We start from the raw sequence: 24,714 nt of genomic DNA, 5'->3' as shown, positions 1-24,714 counted from the left end.
GAGTCTGTCATATCAGATGAACATTGCAAATGACTAATAGAAACCCCAGAACAACAGTTACTAAATTTAACAGAGTTTGCTGCCAAAAGGTGCCAAATTCGATTTATTTACACCAGTAACAATCAAACAGACATTTCAGAGAGATACTTGGCGTAAATTGTCTGAACATCAGCCTGAATATAATAACAGAGCTACAAAACATATCCTGATTCTACTGTAGTAGTAAAACGTTTTTTGTCTCTGCTGTTATAATAGATTTTATGGATACGGTACATTTTGTAAATGAGCATCTCAATTGTTATGGAGAAGGAAGAGGAAGAGAGTACGTTATATGAGGTTGCTCGAAATCAGGCGAAACCTCGAACGAGGACACATAGTTGGCGGGAGACGCTATTTATCTACGCACTTTCCCGTTCTCATGACTGAAAAGAGCGACAGGACGCGATCGGCAGGCACACTAGAGACGCTGCCCAACACGTCTGTGCAAAGCCTCATCGGATAATTACTGTTGTTTCCATTTCGCGCCCCCTTCGGTCCTTAATTTCCGAATAGCCTTCACATATATGCGTAGCAGACACTATAATAGGGGTGCAAATGCGGAAATTCTCCGACATAAGCGGCTTAGACATAGGGCAGCCTGTTATAGCCCGGCACCTGGTAACGAGCGCGTCGGAGAGGAGAAGCTGATCGGCTGCCGCGTGCTGCTGTCGTGAGCATCTATGGAAAATGGTCGAAGTACGGTGAAGCAGCGAATAGACGATAACCTGCTGGGCGCATCACAGAACCGAGGGCGGCAGCTTGCCCGCCCTGTAAACAGAACAGGCGGCGATCCGTGGCAGATGTGGCGACAGAGTGCGGTTTCGCACGTTGATCCAGTGATATGGTGAACGCGAGATAATTGAGAGTGCACCGGGGATCAGTGGAACGTTTCGCCCGATCGGATAGATCACGTTTCTTATTGCACCAGGTCGATTGTTGTGTCCGGATACGCCACTGCACGGGCGAACGGCTGTTCGAAACAAGAGCCGCACCACGGACGCAGATAGGCGGAGGCACTGTTTAATTCGAGGATTGGAACTATAATAGTGAACTATTTATTTACAGCTCGTACAAAATAGATATGCATTTCAAAGTTTTACTGACCTTCAGAGTAGTCACCAGCATTGTATGTATAACCAACCCGTTCCCAGCGATGCGCAAGCCGTAGGATACTCTTAGCAGTGCCACTTGTGTCTACAGTTCGAGTGGAGCGGTCTATTGCCCAACGAATTTCTAGCAGTTCTGAAGCGAATGCCGTGAAGTGTTTCCTTCGGTTTAGAAATCGAGTTGAACTTTCGTGGGCCTAAGTCAGGGGAGTACAGTAGGTGGTACAGCACTTTGCAGCCCCATCAGTAAAACATATCAGTAACAGCTTGCACTGTATGTGCTTGAGCATTGTCCTGCAACATGATGGTCAGATCCTGCAGAAAGGGTCATCACTTCTATCTCTATGCTGTTCATTTTTGGAAATAATCTACGACAAGCTTAGAGAAAGACGTGATGACACATTCTGCAGGACCTGGCCATCATTTTGCAGGACAATGCTGAAGCACGTACAGTGCAAGCTGTTACTGATTTGTTTGATTGGTGGGGCTACTAAGTGCTATACCACCTACTGCACTCCCCTGACTTAAGTCCTGGTAAGTTCAACTCTATTTCTAAACTGAAGGAAACACTTCACGGCGTTCGTTTTCTGAACTGGTACAAATTCGTAGGGCAATAGACCGCGCCGCTCAAACTGTCAACACAACTGGCACTGCTAAGAGTATCCTACTACTTCCACATCGCTGGCAACGGGTTATACACAATGTTGGTACCACTTTGAAGGTCAGTAACACTCTGAAACACGTATCTATTTTGTACGAGCTGTATATAAATAGTTGCCACTATTAAAGTTCCAACCCTCGTATGAGGACAATCACCTGCGCTTCCAATGGACTTGGTGTAGTATTCGGATACATCACGACACCTGTGAACTAAGTGAAAGTTGACGAAATGTATTGGCAAGCTGCGAATACGATTAGACACCAGCCGTCCAATTTGTTAGTGACACGAAAATTTGGGCCGAGCCGAGACTCGAACCCGGATATCCCACTTAACGCGTCGGTCACCCTAACCACTTCGGCTACCCGAGCACGTCTCCAGGACTGATCCAAACCTCCATAAGTCACAGTGTGTTCACGTCCATTAGCACTCGCACACATTGAGTGATTCCCGCACAGGGACGGACAATGCTATTATCATCGGTTTGGCCTCTCTTGGCACGTAATACTCAAGTATGCGATGTCTGTATTTTACGCTGTCTGTAAAGCACTGTGCAATGTTCTTCAGACATGCTGCATTGTCCTTCAGACAAATACGCGTGTCTGAAAGTCATTGAATAATACTACCACGACACTGTAAAAGAAAGAAATTGCAAATTAGAATGTGAAAAATATTGTGGAACACCTGTGCAGAATGGTTTCCCTGACGGCGATGGTATCTTCCAGCGGGATAACTGTTCGTGTTACGGGTCATAATTGTGCAACAGTCACTTGAGGTGCGTAATAGTGGCCCAGCGTTGATGTCTGGTCCACTAAATTCGCCGGATCTGAGCCCGATGGGGCACATCTGGGACGCTATCTGGCACCACTACCGTGCCCACAAGCTATCGACTTTTAATTTGTGGGACCTGTGCGCAGACATCTAGAGCCACTAAGGTCTTGTCGAATCCATGCCAAGTGGAATCGCTTCTGAATTGCATTCCAGAGGTGGAACGATATGTTATTATGAAATGATAATTAAATCAAGACCCTACGCTACCGACAGACGTTCATATACATCTACGGGGACAATTGAAAATGTCTGCCCCGACCGGGACTCGAACCCGAGATCTCCTGCTTACATGGCAGACGCTCTATCCATCTGAGCCACCGAGGGCACAGAGGATAGTGCGGCTGCAGGGATTTATCCCCTGCACGCTCCCCGTGAGACCCACATTTTCAACTTAATGTCCACACACTACATTCGTAGTGCCCCTGTCCATTACACTCATTACTCGCGGCAGACAATCTTACCGAGTCCCGCGAGAGTTCGGGCGATGCGTCTGCAACCGCACACAAGAAGGTCAATGGCCGGTTAGCCTCAACTATATGAAGGTGGTATCTGTTCTTTCGGATATGTCTGAAAGAACAGATACCATCTTCAAATACGCTTTGAGGCAAGTGGTCGCAATCTTTTGCCACATTAATGTATGTTCACAGAGTGTTAACTTAGTTCCCATAAAAATGATTCTAGTTTCTTCTATTAATTTCCAAATGTACATGTTTAACATCAGTACCTTACTGCGTTTCAAACATACTTATTCAGGACAATGTGAGTGACACAGTCGAGTGAAACATCGAGTCCGACGAGAACTCCGTCTTCGCAGCGACACACGACGAATAATACGCAAAGAGGATGAGGGTTGATAAGAGATGCCACCGTGCACTGTGCTTCTCGAGAAATCCAGCACTGGATCCTAACTCGCTTCAAAATCTTCCTTGTACTCTTTGGTACAACCTCAGGCAACTGCAAACTGTTACTGTGACTGGATGCGTAGTTATTCACGACAAAAAAAAAAAAAAAAAAAAAAAAAAAAAAAAAAAAAAAAAACTGTGTGAGGCGTAGCTTGTCATTGTGCCTGGAGCAGCGTTCTTTATTGGTGTTTCTAACAGCAGGAGAAATTGCTCCCGACGAAATTTACCGAATAATGGTAGCAGTTTACGGTAGTGGGTGAGCTGATATATATATATATATATATATATATATATATATATATATATATATATATATATATATACAAAGTTGGCAGATCTGGCACTATGGAGATGTGTAATAAACAGTTGAAAGACATCTGTCAGCAGCAGGAGACTCATTCAGTGGAAACTTTGAGACAGAATTTCGTGAGAGCGTGTGACTCACATTATCGCACTGCTGCACTGCCGGAAAATCTCCGTGTGGGTTGCAATGATGGTCACATCTGGCATAAAAGCCCGCAGACATACGAGACTGAAGGTGAAGATTTCCTCTACAATATCGTTACTTCATATTAAACGTGGGTGCATTATAATGAACCGAAAAATAATGATATTTTATTTAAATCCGTCGATGTTGTATGGAATTGGTTGAGGCAGCGACTGTACCATAAATTTATGAAATAATTTCTACTGGTTAAGCAACTTTTTACTAACATTTATTAGCGCGACCGCTTATCGATAGTATGCCGTCATTATCTTATGCATCACAGGTATACCTACATTAATATGAAGGTAGGTTGGCTGGTTGTTTGACGGGACCAAACAGCGAGGTCATCGGTCCCACCAGATTAGGGAAGGACGGGAAGGAATCGGTCGTGCCATTTCAAAGGAAAGATCCCAGCATTTGTCTAAAGCGATTAAGGGAAATCACCGAAAACCTGAATCAGGATGGCCGGATGCGGGTTGGAACCGTCGTCCTCCAGAATCCAGTGTGCTTACCACTGCGCCACCTCGCTCGGTTTAATGTGCAGTGTAATGAGGATTGAAAGCGTTGGCTTCCGCAGCTGTTGTCATACTCGATAAAATTCTTCAGGTATGACACAGCATGTTCAGTATGTTAAATTGTCCTGCATTTCGGCCACTGTTGCGAGTGGTCTTCCTTGGGGTGTTTCGCCTACAAGCACACGGTAACATACCCTGAGAATTTTTTTGACTTTATGAAGACTGTTTGATAGGTCCGTCAGTGAGGTCATGTACCTAAATTTGACCTTATGTAGAACTATTCATTTATTTTAGGTTGCTCCTTGAGTGGGTTGCATGTTTAAATCGGCTTATTAATGTCGTCAGATTTAGCACAGATCGGTGCCTATTGTCGATGCCTGGCTCGCCACTTTACACAGCGGGCTACCGTCTGATTTGCAAGTTCAGCAATGACAAGTGATCGTCCAACACCTCGGCACCTACTCATGACTTCACTGTCAAAAAATGGTTCAAATGGCTCTGAACACTATGGGATTTAACTTCTGAGGTCATCAGTCCCCTAGAACTTAGAGTTACTTAAACCTAACTAACCTAAGGACATCACACACATCCATGCTTGAGCCAGGATTCGAACCTGCGACCGTAGCTGTCGCGCGATTCCAGATTGTAGCGCCTAGAACCGCTCGGCCACTCCGGCCGGCTACTTCACTGTCCTTCAAAAACTCTCCGTAGATGCTCACGACAACAACACACAAACAGCCGACCAGTTTCGCCATTCACGAGATGTTCGTTTGCAGGCGCCTGGTCTTGTGTCACTGGATTTCCCCATTTGCGGGCCGTATCATCCATAGAATTATCCCTACTGTCTCTGCTCCGCATACGTTCATCACTTACCATGCCATGTGCCCAAACGCCAGCAGGTGGCTTTCAGTCGCGTGGTGGACAGTGGATATAGTGTTTTTGCTTATCATTATATGCACGTATGTATGTGTATATGAAATACTGAAATACTCAGAAATACTGTAGGGTCTAGGAGTACACGCTGTACCGATGTGCACGTAGTACTGATGCCACAATTTTCTAACGCAGGCACAGGACTTATACTTTGTTTATCAGAGTACCTGTACTCAGCGTGTTTTGATGTGATGCGTAGTTTCCCTTATCAGAACCGTGCATTGACGTCATTTCGTCGATACAGGCTGAAAGGGATAACGACCGGATATACTGACCTACGGTACTACTTTGTGTGTGTGTGTGTGTGCTCGAGTGTGTGTGTGTGTGGTTCAAAAATGGTTCAAATGGCTCTGAGCACTATGGGACTTAACATCTATGGTCATCAGTCCCCTAGAACTTAGAACCACTTAAACCTAACTAACCTAAGGACATCACACAACACCCAGTCATCACGAGGCAGAGAAAATCCCTGACCCCGCCGGGAATCGAACCAGGGAACCCGTGCGTGGGAAGCGAGAACGCTACCGCACGACCACGAGATGTGTGTGTGTGTGTGTGTTTCATTTTATTGTTGTTGTTGTTTTGGTCTTCAGTGCGAAGACTGGTTTGATGTAGATCTCCACGGTACTCTACGCTGTGCAAGTCTCCTCATTTCCGTAACTTGCACTGATCAGCCAGAAAATTATGACCATCGACATACTATCGATATAAACTCGTCCAGGCGATAGCAGTCTCACCTGGAGAGGAATGACTGCTAGTCAGACACATGCATAGTGCACGCAATATCAGTGAGCGTGTTGTCCGTGAGTAGAATGGGGAAGAAGGACCAGCTATGTGAGTTTGAGCAAGGGCAGATTGTGATGGCCAGGAGACTCGGAGGGAGCATTTCGGAAACTGCACGACTTGTCGAGAGTTCGAGGGCTGCTGCGGTGAGTGTCTTCAACACGTGGTGAAGCCAAAATGAAACCACGTCCAGACGTCGTGGGGTTGGGAAGCCACGTCCATTACAGATGTCGGACGTATAGGCTGATCAGAGAGGTAAAACAGGAAGCGGCGAAATGTGGCGGAACTAAAAACAGATTTTAATGACGGGCAGAGTACAAGTGTGTATACACACACAGTGTACCGATCAATATTAACACCGCGACTTCTGCAACTACGACTGAAATGGATACGTGACCATCGGCACTGGACGTTGGCGGAGTGGCAGAGGACCGCATAGCGTGATTAATCCCGATACCTTATTCTTCATGCTGATGGAATGGCACTAATCCGTCGTCTTCCGAAGGAACAGCTGCTTCACAGCTGTACCGCCGGGCGGAGACAATCTGGCGACGTTTCATTAGGCTCTGGGGAAGATTCACGTGGGCTCCCATGAGTCCAGCGGAGCTTTTGGAAGGCACCTCGATGACCAGTGAGTATCATACACTGGTTGTAGACCACGTACACCCCTTCATGACCCTCATGTTTTCGGCAGCAGTGGCATTTTTCAACAAGATAATGCGCCGTCTCAGTAGGCAAACCACCGAACCCAGAATTTACGGGAACTAGGTGCCAACTCCCTCCACCAAGGCCTCTTTGCTTTCATGCCACGACGCTTCGTCGCTGTTATCCGTGTCAAAGGTGATCATGCAGGCTATTAGGTTGGTGGTCATAATTTTCTGGCCGATCAGTGTATATCCACTTGTACGTGCTTACTGTAGTCAAACCTTAATGCCTCTCTGCAATTTTCAGCCCTACAGTTAACTCCATTACCACATTAGCTACCCTTTAATTCCGCAGGATCCCTTCTCTTGGTAATGATGTGTCATAATGGTGCAATTAAATCCACTATATTTTTTGACTTATCCACTATACTCATATAATCTTCAGCATTCTTCTGCAGCATCACATTTCAAGAGCTCTCCGTGTGTGTCACCTTTTCCATAGCAGGCTACGCTTCAAAGGCCGACAACCCAACTCTTAGATTTACATTCCGGGTCAACACTTTGTTTTTCTTTTAGAAAACGGTTTTCGATGCTGTTGAGTTACAATCATGTAACATCCGTTTGATTGTGTGTTGCTATATATATCTCCTGAACCGTCCAGATTTTGGCTTTTATGCCATTATCAAGTACAATACTTGAAGTTATTGGACCAGTTTTATGCCATATCTGTTAAGGAAGTCTGACTTAGAACTGGACTGTCTTAACATATATGACGTAATAATGTCCCAACAACTGTAAGTATTGTACTTGATAATGGCATAAAAGCCAAACTCTAGACGGTACAGAAGATATATATAGTAATGCATAGTCAAATGGCGGTTTACTCTTTTAGCAAATCTTTTCTTGCTATTGCCAGTCTACATTTTATATTTTCTTTATTTCTGACCCGTCAGTTACTTTGAGGCTCGAATACAAAACTCGTCTACTACTTTTAGTGTCTCACTCTGTAATCCGTTTATCCCAGCACACTTTTATGTATGTTCATCTTAAAACATCTTTTAAAGACATCACCCATTTCATTAAAGTGAAGATCTAACTCTTTTATCGTGTCTAAGCGAGTTACTACGTCATTGACAAGCCTCAAAGTTTTTATTTCTTATACACGAACTTCAGCTGCCTTCCCAAATTTCTCCCTGGTTTCTTTTACTACTTGCTTAGTGTAAAGATTGAATAGCATAGGGGTAGGTACAACCCTGTTTCACTCTCCATTCAGTTATTGCTCTTTCATGTGCTCCGACTCTTATAATTACAGTCTATCACCCTTTATGACAATACAGATTCTCTCTGTAGGGTACATTTGTAAAATTCTCAGTAAAGATGAGCGAATGCCAACAATGGTCTTGCTGAATTGGGGGGGGGGGGGACCCTTTGCGTTTTATTCACGTATACGTCAATATTACTTCCCTGTGTCATCACGCCACAGGAGGACACAAAACAGTATAGGTGGAAAGGCATAAGAATCTTTAGCTGCTTCAAGTCACTTCAAATTGCATTGAATGGTCTCTAGTGCTTCCAACCTGTAGATGCGAGCAAAAATTGCTGTCGGACTGCGCTCCAAACATGTGCGATCATGTTCGGTGGGGTGGAGTCCTCCATTGTCCTTACGGAAGAGTTGAGATGCCAGAGGGTGTCAGCGGTGTCAAAGGTTGTCAGCGGTGTCAAAGGTTGTCAGCTGTGTCAAAGGTTGTCAGCGGCGTCAAAGGTTGCGTCCTTTTGCTCTTCGTACTGCGAACTGTCGTTTTTGACCGCCTCAGGGAAAGGGATGGTGTCATTGAATTCCCTTAGTCCACCTTCTGTAGCATTTTCGTGCCGATTCTGAGCGGATGTATGTCTGGAATGGCTTCCTCGGCCACTCATAAGAAAACGGTGTTGTTTCAAAGCTAGGCGTCGCGATTCTGACCTCCATCGCAGATGCGTCAAAAGAAGGGTCGAAATGTGGGTAAAAGGGAGGCGTGGGGGTCTTCCAAACGTGCGACACGCCCGCGGTGACGCTGTACAGAGTAGTGGTGAGATTTGGCGTGGGTAACCCACCTTACAAGTCTGATGAACTTCTGAGCTCTGGCCTTTTCTTCGCAGTCGACATCTTGCTGTCTGAAGCGTCGTCGAAAACGATTTTGACGTAACAGGGCGCCGTACCTTTGCTCCACTGCAGAGAAAGGCTTTAGGCACGTTTGAACCAAATTTCTAGCTTAGGGGCTGCAATGGGCGAGTATTACGGTTTTTTTAGAGATGATATTGTAATTTTGTTGTGCTGTATAATACAGCTGCAGGCAACAAAAATCACTTTTCACATCTTTTAAATTTTGGAACACCAGAGGGAAGCACATCTTGGCACATGTGCCAACTGCTAACGCGTGTTTGAAAGACTTACTCCATGGTTTGGCACCTGAATCAAGTCTAGGGACATGCAACACAGTACGATGAACACAGTACTAAAAAAAATAGTACTTAAAACGTTTTCGATTTCCACTTTTCCGACAATATTGGCAAACATAGGTATCGCCTGATGGGGACACAGTAAGCGTAAGGATTTAATATAGAGGTAAACCACCACGAACACATGGTAATAGTGTGATTCATAGAATGGAAAATAATTGAGCTACGTCTGATTAGTATCCATAACTTGAGGGTAATTTTGTCTCAGTCGCCTCTAATATAGTTTATTTATACTGTTGCTGTAGTATAAATAAACATTTTCAGAACATAAAATCGTTATCAAAGGTATTTTCATGTATTTATTCAGACTATGAAAATTATGTTGTTTTTGAATGTGTTTATACGGCGTGTACCACATGTGACCAGGACAGAGTTTGTCCATAGTACGTACGGATGTTGATTAGAAAGTACTGCACAATACTACTTTTGTTTCAGTCTGGTGTTTCGGCGAAGGATGCTCTACGGAAAAGACTAGTTGAATGGAATTATGTGGAATAGGGTCGTCTTGTTCCAACATGGGTGTGTTTACGTTCCAGTTATAGTTAAATGCGGAATAATAAAAGTGAAAATAGGGAGGAAATTTCACGCGGTCAGAAAATTATCCTGTATTCCTTATGTATTTCTCTAAGTAAGGGTGAAATTTTTTAGTTGCCGTATTCTCCGTAGTTATTTCGATGGTTCTTGAGAACTAACTGTTCCTCAAGTGACTAAGACGGTGAATTTCGCTACGCAAAGTTGTAAAAAGTTTAATTATATGAGTTAAGGTTTGATGATTAACTAATTCCTCGTTGGATAAAATTGAGTATGCCGTTGCGCTTGGATGATTGATAGCCAGAAACAGTAAACAATATCAATCAGCCTCCCCCACTCCCCCCACCCACTTCAACGTAAAAAATAGTATTTTACAGTATGTATGCCGATGGGAGGCTCATCGTATCTACAACAAATAATGTGTCTCCACACATAAAAACATGTCGGCCTTTTACAACATAGTTATCAAACCATGAGCCCTATACTCTAGCGAAACCCTTGCGCTTCACATGAAAGTCGTCATGGAAAACATCCTGTAAGAAGAACGCAAAATTATGAGATAGATTCTCGATCCAAATAAAATGAAAAGGCCGCTACGGACTAAAATCCCGAAAAACAACAGAACAATTATCCACTCACGTAGCAGACATTCAAAAAAGAAAACTACAACTTTATGGAATCATCCAAAGAGGCAATGTAACAAGACTTACCTAAAATTTGAATACTCACGGAATGATTGAAAACTATACGCTTCATTGAATTAGTCAAAAAAGATTTAGAACTAGCACAAAGAAATTTTTCAGAAATTGTGCGAACTAGGGGATAATGTGAGGCTGTTTACAAACAATACTGTCGTCTACAGGAAATTTAGAACACCAAAAAACTGCTTCTAAAAGCAAGGAAAGTGCAGAGGATCGATGCTTCTAAGAAGTGAAGGGCCAAAATTATTTCTTCTCACATACATCTCGAGCAAGTGAGAGAAACTGGAGCTCATGCGGATTAAAAATGCTGACAAGAATAATATAAAGAAGACTGGAAAAGAAAACTGGGAATATCTTTGGTGACGATCAGTTTTTATTTAGGAAAGGTGAAGACACCAGAGGAGCAGTTGTATCCCGAAAAAGCAGATACCGTCTTATACGGGATAAACGCTACGCGGAAGAAGATGAGAGGCAAGAAGGAAGAATAAAGATGGAGGGCCAAGAATGAAGTGCTAGGATTATAAAGGATTTACAACAGGAATGAAGTGATTTTCCCCTACTTTTCAGTCTGTGAATCGGAGAAGGAACCTCAGGAGAGGGATTAAAATTCAGAGTGAAATAATATCGACTATAAGATTCGCTAGTGGCATTGCTAGCTTCAGTGAAAGTGAGGAAGAAGACAGTAGACAACAGATGGATAGAACGGTGAGGACGTAGGTTGCAAGCGCTAGTCTGAGATGAGGTTTCCGGGCACGCACTTGATCACTAGACCACCAGGCCTAACATGCGTACAGGACATGTATACAGGGTGAATCTTATTAATGCTTAACCCATCGGAATGTGTCGTCACGCAGGGACAATGACCTGGTTACACACAACAGGCGAGAGAGAACTGCTTAGCTCGCGGGTTTGTGGTAGACGGAGACTTTCGTAGAGTACAAGACAGAGGCATAGCGTCAACTGTACTGCATTTCACAACTTCGCGTAAGTCTGTCGCAACAACACGTAACTCTGTCGCAAGAACAGCTAAGGGGCGAGTACGACAGATGAAACAGCAGAGTAAGTGGAACGAATGCGGTCATTACAAACGAGCATGACGTCAGGACGTCGTTCGTGATTCCTTTAAATACGCCAGTTTTGATAGCAACGAGACACTCGCACTCGCTGTTAGACTTGCAGTTAGATGTGTACTGGGTCGCTGCGTAGCATTCAGATCGGTTATCGACATGTTAATCTTGATTAAGGAGATGTTGCAATAAAGGCAAGTAATTAATATAAGACATACGGGGCCACAAATGTCGGGAAAGTGGATGAGATATGCTGAATACGTGACGTCTCCAGACGACCTACCTCACTTCACGCTTAGTGGTTGGCGCTGCCAATCTGTCTCACATGATCATCTCAGCCAAGTGAAGTATTCACGTCGGCGTGGCTCTGGGCCTGCGTGCGAGACTATAGCTCGTGAGGCTCAGGTTCGACTCTTGCGTGTGGCAGGCAGTAGCTTCTTGCGTCGGGTTAGAGAATTGTGTGTTTACATCCGGGGAATATTTACTATTTTATGTGCCGCTCTCGCGGTCTTGCTGGTTTATTCCAAAGTAAAGTGTGTTGGCGTAAGCTGTCGCCAGCACACCAGGGAGCAAAGAGGTTGTGAGAAGATCGATAGAAGCAAAAGACAGACTCTCAAGAAACGGGGCGCCAACGCCCTCTGGGTGACCAGAATGTGGATTGCCGTCGCGGACTGGACGGCCCAGTCAGTCATCCAGTGAGTCAACGAGTCGAGTCATCAGTCGCAGCCCAGAGGGAGTCGCAGTCGCAGTTAGCTCAGCCCCTACTCAGAGTCAGTCAGCACATAGCGACCACAGTAGTGTACATAGCGGGACTTGTACTTCACCAGCAGTGAGGCTAACGCGGACTGTTACGAAAGAGCTTGTTCCACAACACCTGGACTATCTTAAGTAACTTCTTGTTCTTATCAATAAAGAATGCTGTTGATAGATGCATGCAGTTTGTGTTATAGAGGAGGATGCCAGCCACCAAACAACTTCCTCTCCTTCCTTCCCATGGTACAAGCCTACAGTGACAACGAGACGACACAAAATAAAATACCACAGAAAACAAGCGTACTGCGTCTCAAGCAAATGAATATGAGCATGAGAACTGCCTCTCTTCCAGTAAATAACATACGTTTTCTTTACTAAATAAAGTCTGTAGACAAAATTAAAAGGGATAAAAGGAAGGAAGCACAAAACAAAAACAAACTTTGCTTGGTTGCCGCGAGGACAGTAATTTTGTACGTTCTACGTTCAGAACAGATCACATTTGTAAAAGAAGTTGGGTAAAAGGTGTAGCCTAGTGGAGCACTGTCAACCCCCCACAACCAGCAAGTGTAGGATTGACAAGTCCTACCGCTGCATGCGGTGACATCAAATGTTCAAAATTTGCCATCCACTTTTGGGAAATCCGCAGAAATTTGCCGTCCCATGTGTCTCATATTAAATTACCTGCCTCAGCGTCATATACGTCGCTTTGCTTATTTTTCAAACGTTGATAAGAATCACCCTGTAACACATAGTTCATCTGTGGGTTTCGGTGATGGAGTTTGCGAGTATCAAAATATGTGACCGGCAGTGTCTTTTGATTGCATTGACTTGGAAGCTTAAATTATTTGCTCCGTTAAGGGACCGTAGACTTTAGTGGTTGACATAAATTTCGACTTGATACCACTACCCGTTGCTGCGAAAAAGAGTCTTAACAAACGGACGGACATTGTGTCAAGCAGGCTGACGGACAGTGAAGTCATCCTAGGAGAGTTGCTTTTTTACCGAATGAAGTATGGAACCATAAAAAAAGAAGAAGCAAAGTGGAGTCTTGTCGACAGTTGTTTCAAATGGCTCAAATGGCGCTAAGCACTATGGCACATTTAAGGTCATCAGTCCCCTAGACTTAGAACTACTTAAACCTAACTAACCTAAGGACATCACACACATCCATGCCCGAGGCAGGATTCCAACCGGCGACCGTAGCACCAGCGCGGTTCCGGACTGAAGCGCCTAGAACCGCTCGGACACAACGGCCGGACAGTTGTTTCCCACACTCCAACGGCAAATAGAACAGCGAGGGGGTGAATGGAAGTGGTACCGAAAGTACGCTCAACCACATGCGGAGCACAGACGTGGACGCAGAAGCGCACAGGCGGCGTACCTGTGTCGGGTGCGGGACGGCGGTGAAGGTGCCGTGCGGCGCCGCCCTGGATCGTCTTCGGCGGCGGCCCTGCGCCAGGCGGAAGCGGCCGCGCGCCCTGGGCAGGGCGAGCGCCAGCAGCAGCGGCCCGCACGCCGCCATCGCGCTCTTGCTTTCTCAGCCGCCGCCTCCCCCTCGTATATATCTTATCGCAGACCCGGTAATCGGGCGGCTGCGGTCCCGGACGTGCTACGAACGCCCTCGGCGCACTCCAGCGACGCCGAAGTGAACGCGGAGTCGCGTACTTTTTTTTTTACCACAGACGACAAAATTGGCATCGCATTCGTGATGTTTGCCGGATGTGCAGCCCTTTATCGCCGCGAAGCGAAGGCTCTAACTACGGCTCCGGAATTAACGGTGAGCTTGTACCCAGACGATAATCGTACACGGTGTTTTAGATACGTTGTTTTTCTCCATGACTTACAAAATTCACTGCGTAACACAATTTAAGTATTAAAAAAAATGGCTCTGAGCACTATGGGACTTAACTTCTTTGATCATCAGTCCCCTAAAACTTAGAACTATTTAAACCTAACTAACCCAAGGACATCACACACATCCATGCCCGAGGCAGGATTCGAACCTGTGACCGTAGCGGTCACGCGGTTCCACAATGTAGTGCCTAGAACTGCATGGCCACTCCGGCCGCCATTTAAGTATTACTTTCACGAAACCCCGTAATTGCCTCCCATTGCGACACACAAAGTTGAAGCCTGGTCCGAAGGTGTCTGCAAACTTCCTCTCTAACCTCTGTATGTCTATCTTAATACAGCTGGTTGCGGGACGTCGGTTGTTCAGTATAAAACGTCGGGAAAAAAACCCTTTCTGTCGCGTTAACTTCCAAATTGCTATTTTATTGGTCAAACATTTTCGGCGATATGTTACGCCATATTCAGGGTCACAGACGACCGTGTACGGAGATTAGCACCTCTGGTCTAGTCAAAATAGGGACCAGCTTTTCATGTCTAGTATCCGTAGATTTTTGACAAAGCGGTCTCTTCGATTATCAGTTGCCGACTCAGGCGATGATCAAAGTGATCGCTTTGTCAAAAACCTACGGATACCATTCATTGAATGCTGCCTCCTGTTTTTATTAGACTAGAGGTGGGAATCTCCCTACACGCCCACAGGGGGCCTGAAGATGGCGTATTGTATCATCGAAACTGGTTGCCCAATGAAATAAGAATTTGGAAATTTACACTGCTGAAACATGTTTTTCTCTACATTCCTCTCTACTGGTCGAAAAGCGCCCCTCAACATCACCCTCGGGTTCGGCAACGCTTCAAACAACAAGGTGTCGACACGTGCAAAAATAAGGCTACAGTTCGGAAGTTCGCGTCAGCTGCATGCTAGGTTAAAGTTCATATCAGCTGTAAGATGGGTTAATAATATCACATTGGCACCAAATTTTACCACGGTTCTAGCTAACACCCATGCGGACATGTCATTCGATGAGAAGGTCGTCTCAGCCCCTCTTACCCTCGTTTCACCCCTTTTTTTGACATCTCTTCAGTGGAGGTTCTTATGGCTGGCCGAGGAAAACATTTCAGTCACACCACCGTTCAGAATAAACACGATAAGGTGACAGTGAGGGCGTCAATGAAATCACCCCTTTTCCTCTGGGCGTCGCTTCACACTCTTTTCACGGTGGCGCTTTTGACAATGTGATCCGACCCTGTTTGAGTGTAGAGATACTGCGATTTTTGCTCTGATGTACAAGGCGGGGCCGTTCAAAACCATTCGGTGAAATTTGTATGTCATCTGAAGCAGCGAAGGGTAGTTATGCTGTTTCAATCCTCCTGATATCCACCCTCCTGTAGATTGATCATGCGGGAGTGCAACATTAACATGCGCGTGAATCAGACGGCAAACGGACCCTGCAAGACCCCTCTTCCAGCCCCCTGCTCCTGGCAGCTGAGGTTAAGCAACCACTTCGACACCCCTTGGACGATGTCTACCTACCTTCAGGCGCTAGAGCAGCCGCCAGGCTCAAATGGTGTCAACGTTTCTGACAGGTGTATTTGTAAGTTGAGAAACAAAACTGGGTGGGTTGAAGGCGCCCTTTGCCGTTTTATTCACGCTGACGTTAATATTGCTCTCCCGCGTGATCACGCCAGAAGATGTCGGAAAACAGATCTGAAAAATCATAAGTACCCTACGGATCACGTTCAGATTTCCTTGAATGGTTCTGAACGGTGCCTAGAGGTTCTAACCTATACAGGAGAGCAAAAATTGCGGTCACGCGCACTCCAAAGGGCTACGATCACGTTCGGTGGAAATGCAGCCCCACATTGTCCTTAGAGAAACGTCCGAGGGTAACAGCAGTGTCCATTGTTCTCAAAGAACATGTTCCTGTTGATGATCCACTGTTAACTCTCATTTTCGACCGCGCAATAATTATGAATCAACTCCCCAACGAAAGGAGTGGTTTCATTGGCGTCCTGCATGGCTCCCCTTGTGACTTTTTCGTTTCGATTCTAAGTGGCCACCCATTCCAGTACCGCGTGATACCTACAGCGGGGGTCGTCTTTCTGACTTCCACCACACATTTTTTGGGAAGAAATGCACTTGCTATTGGTGTTTATGAAGTGTGGATATGAAAGTAAGAGAGGCTGTGATGACGTTCCCATCGCGTGAGGTGGCGACGGCAGCATTGGGAAGTATTGTAGCGAAAACTGATGCCAATGTGACATCATTAACTAATCTTACTGCTTACATGAACTTCTGAGCTGTGGCTTTTTCTTCGCGTTTATCGACACCTTGTTGTTTGAAGCGTTGGCGAACCCGAGGATGATGTCGCACGGCCGCCACTCTTTTGTTGTAGGCAACGTTGTGCCATGTTCCTAACTTCGGCGTCGCTGCGTGGGATAATTAAGAAGTTTCGAAATTGACGTTCTTTAGTTCTGTTGCACAGTGTAGTAAGTCAAATAAATGGTAAATGTTATAAACACCCTTTCTGGGGATCTTTTAACATACTTTTTCTCATTTCCAGACAGTTACGGTAACGAGTTATAATTTTTGGGTATAGTATAATTTTTTCTTTAACACTGGCGATTTAGACAATTAAAGGGTCTTTTCTTGAAATCACGTAATTCTTTACCATAGCGACGGAGAAATCTGAATATGGCTCAAAGGTATCTACAACCTTCCTCTTTAACGGCGCGAAAGTGTGGCGGCCTGCAACGGCGCCCTCGGGCACGGCGACGGTTCAAACAGCATGACCGCCGGTTCGACAACACCCTTAGTGCCACCCATGTACTTTAGTTGGGCACTTTAGAAATGTTCCTATACGCAGTCAGCGATTCACTGTTTCCCAAGTGGCGGCGTGACACGCATTCCTTGAGACACATCTTAGATTTCGCATGCAAGCAGCAAGCGCTTGTTCATCGACGTAGCGTCACACAGCTGAGCGGTGTCGAAATGTTCGCCTGGGAATCAGTGAATGGCTGTCTCTGTACAGGGACATTTTTCAAGTGCCCAACAAAAGTGTGACGGTGGCATAGAAGGTGATTCCGAACTGAGGCTCTTAGTGGAAGCCTTGTCTATTTTATTCACGGACGTGTGAATGTCACACCGCTCCCACCCTCTACCTGCGATAACGCCATTGGAAAACGCGAAACAGGATGGCTGAATATGCAATATTTCAAAGCAATAGAAGTTTTACGAATAAAAGTCACTCCTATTTTAAAAAGTCCAAACTTATAGTATTTCTGCCATGGGTAATTGATATTTCGATTTTTTCCCGTTATTAGTTAAAAATAACTGAGAATAAACAAATATCGAAAAACAGCGGTTATTTGGAACTAAAATACCGGTACTGTTTTTAATCGGTCGGTCTTTCCCATCCCTAATCTAAAGTTGACGAAGCCATGGAGCAACAAACTTTCTCGATGCGCTATTTAAGGTGACTGGAGTTTTGGAGCCGGTAACGTAAAGGTGATACTTTTGATATCTCCACAAAGAGAGAGCTGCTGGTGTTAAGCTAGGTGACAGCGTGGGCCACTCCTGAGGACCACTGCGTCCTGGCAGCTACCAGCAAGTCTGCTGTTCTGTTCTTGCACATCACGTGCATAATGGGTTGGGTGACATTCATGCTGCAACCACAAGCGGTATTTTATGTATGAACTGACATTTTCAAGGAGAGCACCTAAATTATCAGCTATAAAATTTTGATGCATCTCACCTGTTGGAATGCATGCGAAGTGGTGTGGATCGGTGATTTCATCCCAACATATTCCAAACCACATGTCAATGGACCGTCTTCTTTCACAATCGGCATGACCTACTCATCCAGGATTTTCTGTGCTCCAGTAATGCCTATTATGAGTTGCACCACAACTTCTGAACGTGGTATCATCAGAGAACATAACATTTTAGAGTGAAATTAATCATGGCCAATTCTTCGGTCGTAATCGTTTCCATGCAGTACTCGTGTCAATAATAGGTGGTATGGGTGAAGCTTGTGACCATGAACTACTCGCTACACAAATGTAGGGCTGATACCAGGACCACAGCAACTTCCAGCGGCGTATTTTAGTTAAAACAAACCTTTTTCATATCCTCACTTCTTGCTAATCTATTACCACCGCACCTCCTCAAACTACTTGTTTCTAGAAATCGTTAAGCACGTAAGAATGTGATAGTTCTCGGAGCTCTTCGACCAGGACATCTCACCGTATAAGCCGTGGCTGCTTGGTTCGCATCGTGTCGGCTCTCGCCGAGCATCAACATGTCATCGTACTCGTTGGATGTGTGTGGTATGTTTATTACACGTCAGTAACCGAGGCTCACTGAACGTCGTTTGTTTGTGCATCCTGGCCTGCCTTGTATGTGACAGTGTAAGAACACATTCTATAATCTAATCGAACATGATTTCAAACAGTGCATCGAGAAAGCTAGTCTTGCAATCAGGAAAACAGGCTCTCGTTTCGGCACTTCACTTAAATAAATATACCGCCACCAGAACATCCATCTGAACAATCAGTTGCGTACAGCGTATTGTATCCACCCCCAAAACTTTGAACGTTTCGAACCTAACTAACTAACAATGTTGACAATATTCAGTCCAGTTGACAACGGTGTGATTATTGCCACAACATGTTTAGGGACATCATTATTCCATGTTCAAGTGCTAAAAACAAGAAAACCAGATGAAACAATCCTCCTATACAGACAGACACATGAGTGTTACAGACGCTCTAAGCTACAACATACCTTAAAACTATTTTTATGCTATTAGATCTCGTCACAACTTAAAAATAAACTCCCACGTGCGCTGTTAACTCAAACCATAACACACAAAATATCACAAGCCGGTGCATTCACCCGAATCATTTTTAAAAAATGCGGCGCGCTGGGCTAATTCCATTCCAGTAAGTGCGGAAGATGAGAAAGAGGAAATGAAAACTCTTAGCCGAACAGCGGTAGAAAATGCTATTGGAACAGGTTTGATAGATCTGTTGGATGTAGCATCTAGGCATGCTACACAACAATACAAGAAAACATCCGTTGCGGATATGGGTATCATTACGCCTAGCTCCAACTACAATAAAATAAAAGTAATGATGATGCAGTTTGCAGTCTAATGTTCCCTTTAAGGTACCTGCCATTCGATCAACTTACTACAGTAGTGTACTACATGTACCCACGTTGTAAAAAAGAAATCATTATTGCAGTTACTGTTCTCCGTACATTCTCGATAGACGAGTAGAACTTCTGCCTTCTCTTCCCTGGTGTACATTATACTCTTGCCAGCCTACAGCTGAAAACAGATGACAGAATGAATGGTGCGGACTGTTAGTGAGTTTCAGTTTGTTTTCCCTCAACGAAAGCAAGTGGACGAGTGGCCCTACCGCGGGTATTAACACTGTGTACCCCAAGGACGCACAGTCAAAGACGACAAGTGGTAGCTCTCACAGTGGAGGGTATATAAAATATGTCCAGTGAGGTGGGGGGGGGGGGGGGGGGGAGGAAGGGCGGCCGGTGTGGCCGAGCAGTTCTAGGCGCTTCAATCTGAAACTGCGCGACCGCCACGGTCGCAGGTTCGAATCCTGTCTCGGACATGGATGTGTGTGATGTCCTTAGGTTAGTTAGATTTAAGTAGTTCTAAGTTCTAGTGGACTGATGACCTTAGATGTTAAGTCCCATAGAGCTTAGAGCCATTTGTCCATTTGAGGGGAAGGGGGGGGGGGGAGGAGGACGCGGAAAACAATGCGGTCGTTGTTGTAATGTGGAAACTGAACGATTTATCTCACGTCCAATGAGGCATGATCTTTGGCTCTCTGGCCAAGGAAGGGAGCATTCCAGAGATGGATAAATTCGTAAACTGTTCAAGTGCCGCCGTGCCACCGTATCAGCGTTCAAGGCAAAATGGAGCTGTCCAAAACTGGCGCCGAGGCAACGATGGTGCAAAAATGGTTCAAATGGTTCTGAGCACTATGAGACTGCCGGCCTCGGTGGTCTCGCGGTTCTAGGCGCGCAGTCCGGAACCGTGCGACTGCTACGGTTGCAGTTTCGAATCCTGCCTCGGGCATGGATGTGTGTGATATCCTTCGGTTAGTTAGGTTTAAGTAGTTCTAAGTTCTAGAGGACTAATGACCACAGCAGTTGAGTGCCATAGTGCTCAGAGCCATTTGAACCGTTTTTTGAACTATGAGACTTCTGGGGTCATCAGTCCCCTAGAAATTAGAACTACTTAAACCTAACTAACCTAAGGACATCACACAAATCCCCCAAGGCAGGATTCAAACATGCGACCGTAGCGGTGGCGCGGATCCAGACTGAAGCGCCAAGAACCGCTCGGCCACAGCGGCCGGCGCAACGGTGGTGCAGCACAGGCCTTAGGTGACAGGGGTGAACGACGGCTGTGGAGATGTGTGCAACTATTGAGCAGCTGATCTCCCAGATGAACCAAGGGGCTACCAACACTGTTTCCTCATAGACCGTTCAGTGGACGTTGCTGCATTTGGACCTATGCAGAAGGGGCCTGGTTCACACATCCATGCTGACTGCTGTCCATCGGCGACGGAGTCTGGAATTTGCACGCACATACCGCAACTTGATGTCTACTGACTGGCGTCAGGTGGTATTTTCTGATGAATCATGTTTTATGCACCAACGGACAGATGGCCGTTGACGTGTTCGGCGTGGAACGTCTGAAAGCAAAAACCTTGAAAGAAGGAAGGGAGCATTATGGACTATGGAATGTTTTCGTGGTATAACGTTGGTGATGTCGTCATTCTGGATCCATATCCTTGGGGACCACGTCCATACCTATATGCAGTTTGTTTTTCTACCAGGAGGACAATACAACCTGTGACTCAGCTCGTGGTGTACGTACGTGGTTCGAATATCACCAGGCTTAGTTCAGCGCAGTTTCCTGGCCACCAAATTCCCAGGATTGAACCCCAACCGACAATCTGTGAGACCATTTCGATCGGGCTATACCCCCCCCCCCCCCCCCCCCCCCCCCCCCATGGATACTCAACCTGTAATACAGCTCAGCTGGCCACGGAACTGGAGTCGTCATGACTACACATCTCTGTCGGTACGTTCCAGAACTTCACTCAGTCACTTCCTGTACGTCCTGCAGTGGCCCACATTGCAAAAACGTATTTTCAGCGTTTTGAAAGGTAGTCACTTTGATAAGGGTGGACAGTGTAATAATATACGCTAAGGATTTATCACGGCAACGGCCTTACCACAATAGTTACACCGGTTCCCGTGAGATCAGCGAAGATAAGCACTGTCGGGCGTGGTCGGCACTTGGATGGGTGACCATCCAGGCCGCCATGCCCTGTTGCCATTTTTCGGGGTGCACTCAGCCTCGTGATACCAATTGAGGAGCTACTCGACCGATTAGTAGCGGCTTCGGTCAAGAATATCATCATAACGACCGGGAGAGCGGTGTGCTGACCCCACGCCCCTCCTATCCGCTTCCTCCACTGAGAATGACACGGCGGTCGGATGATCCCGGTAGGCCACTCGTGGCCTGAAGACGGAGTGCTTTAAAGATTTATCAGATAGGATCAGCAGTAATATCAGAGTGTTTGCTGACGATGTTGTCTGCAAGAAGACATCGTCGCTGGGTAACGCTAAAGACAAGCAGAACGTCTTAACACAAAATTTTCAGTTGGTGTACCAACAAGAATACATCACGAACTTAACCTCACATTTTAAGGATAAAAAAAGCACAGTAGCAAGATATCAGCCCCAGTAACCGATCCCGCGGGTGAAATTGGGCCATAATTCTGACAGTATGTGGTTATGATATTTTGAAAGCTTTTAAATTTGTTCCTCAGTCATTCCGCCCCGCTGTAGCCGCTTAACTACCGAGCTCGAAATACTGTGCGGTGAAGTGAGTAACAGGTTTGTGAAATACGGCTGTGAGACTGGAAACATGCCTTGTTCATTGTGTCAAAGTTCCAACCTGTAACTGGCGCCAGAGATTTCTTTGTTCTGTATATTTTTACGTTGCTATCTACAGATACAGTGTAAATGAACGAAACGAATGAGTGTGCCACTAAAGAAGCAGTTCGGCGTTGTTTAATTATTAACGACGCTTCTGTGCGTTATCTTCTTTGGATTTTAAGGCTGGCACTGTTAAATTTAAGATACGATGTTCTTCAACGTGATTAGTGTCGTTAAATTATAAATAAAAATCATGAATTTCATTTCTAATTCTTCAGATACATATTTTCACTCATACAAAAAGGTACGGCCAAACTTCCAGGAAATATTCCTCACACACAAAGAAAGAAGATATGTTATGTGGACATGTGTCGGGAAACGTTTACTTTCCATGTTAGAGCTCATTTTATTACTTCTCTTCAAATCACATTAATCATGGAATGGAAACACACAGCAACAGAACGTACCAGCGTGACTTCAAACACTTTGTTACAGGAAATGTTCGAAATATCCTCCGTTAGCGAGGATACATGCATCCACCCTCCGTCGCATGGAATCCCTGATGCGCTGATGCAGCCCTGGAGAATGGCGTATTGTATCACAGCCGTCGACAATACGAGCACGAAGAGTCTCTACATTTGGTACCGGGGTTGCGTAGACAAGAGCTTTCAAATGCCCCCATAAATATAAGTCAAGAGGGTCGAGGTCAGGAGAGCGTGGAGGCCATGGAATTGGTCCGCCTCTACCAATCCAACGGTCACCGAATCTGTTGTTGAGATGCGTACGAACAGTTCGACTGAAATGTGCAGGAGCTCCATCGTGCATGAACCACATTTTGTGTCGTACTTGTAGATGCACATGTTCTAGCAGCACAGGTAGAGTATTCCGTACGAAATCATGATAACGTGCTCCATTGAGCGCAGGTGGAAGAACATGGGGCCCAATCAAGACATCACCAACAATGCCTGTCCAAACGTTCACAGAAAATCTGTGTTGATGACGTGATTGCACAATTGCGTGCGGATTCTCGTCAGCCCACACATGTTGATTGTCAATATTTACAATTTGATGACGTTGGAATGAAGCCTCATCCGTAAAGAGAACATTTGCACTGAAATGAGAATTGACACATTGTTGGATGAACCATTCGCAGAAGTGTACCCGTGGAGGCCAATCAGCTGCTGATAGTGCCTACACACGCTGTACATGGTAGGGAAACAACTGGTTCTCCCATAGCACTCTCCATACAGTGACGTGGTCAACGTTACCTTGTACAGCAGCAACTTCTCTGACGCTGACATTAGGTTTATCGTCAACTGCACGAAGAATTGCCTCGTCCATTGCAGGTGTCCTCGTCGTTCTAGGTCTTCCCCAGTCGCGAGTCATGGGCTGGAATGTTCCGTGCTCCCTAAGGCGCCGATCAATTGCTTCGAACGTCTTCCTGTCTGGACACCTTCGTTCTGGAAATCTGTCTCGATACAAACGTACAGCGCCACGGTCATTGCCCCGATACATCAAATGGGCATCTGCCAACTCCGCATTTGTAAACATTGCACTGAGTGCAAAACTACGTTCGTGATGAACACCAACCTGTTGATGCTACGTACTAATGTGCTTGATGCTAGTACAGTAGAGCAATGAGTTGCATGTCAACACAAGCACCGAAGTCAACATTACCTTCCTTCAATTGGGCCAACTGGCTGTGAATCGAGGCAGTACAGTACATACTGACGAAACTAAAATGAGCAGTAACATGGAAATTAAGCGTTTCCGGACACATGTCCACATAACATTTATTCTTTATTTGCGTGTGAGGAATGTTTCCTGAAGGTTTGGCCGTACCTTTTTAACACCCGATATATATATATATATATATATATATATATATATATATATATATATACATACATATATATATTAGTACGAGGACATTGTCAAAATACTATTAAGCCCACATGTCTGTAATGTTGACATATTACGTGTTATTACTATGTATTATTTTTCGCGTTAAATGACACGTGTTCTGGAACACTATTTCAAAACTCGTTGGGCAGATGTGTCTACCTCCTCCTACCCATCCCCACTCCTCTCACCTTCCCCCTCCTCGCGCCTTCTTTCAGTATACATCGAACAGGAGAGCTCAGGTTGTCACTCAAATATGCGGTACTTCGCGCTTGGCTATTAGGGCGGCTGAAATGGGCAGTAGCGGGTAACAAACAAACGATGCGCACTAAAGTTTAAAAGCTGTGCTTTCAAAACTTCATAACTGAGAACTATTATAATATTAGCGGGAGATCGATTGTTGTGGTTGATAAGTTGCGTGCGTACTTTGTTCTGCATACAATGTGACGAAAAGTTGATGCGTTTGTATCTCTAAAACGACAACCCCGTTCAAACAGGCCATAAAGGCGCAACGGTGCCGACAGACCGCCGTGGCAT

At 45.4% G+C, this 24,714-nt stretch overlaps 1 protein-coding gene and 1 non-coding gene across 2 annotated transcripts in view; both read right to left on the bottom strand.

Annotated features, from left to right (window-relative positions):
- LOC126355586 (cGMP-dependent protein kinase, isozyme 1) overlaps positions 1-24,714 on the bottom strand; it is a 1,149,467-nt gene that overhangs the window by 132,115 nt on the left and 992,638 nt on the right. The window lies entirely within an intron of this gene.
- Trnat-ugu (transfer RNA threonine (anticodon UGU)) lies at positions 2,885-2,959 on the bottom strand. The gene has a single exon. It is a non-coding gene; the product is annotated as a tRNA-Thr (tRNA).

Source organism: Schistocerca gregaria, chromosome 1, assembly GCF_023897955.1.
Source record: "Schistocerca gregaria isolate iqSchGreg1 chromosome 1, iqSchGreg1.2, whole genome shotgun sequence".
Classification (NCBI taxonomy): domain Eukaryota; kingdom Metazoa; phylum Arthropoda; class Insecta; order Orthoptera; family Acrididae; genus Schistocerca; species Schistocerca gregaria.
The sequence above is the reverse complement of the archived record's forward strand: the minus strand, read 5'-3'. Positions and strand labels throughout refer to the sequence as shown.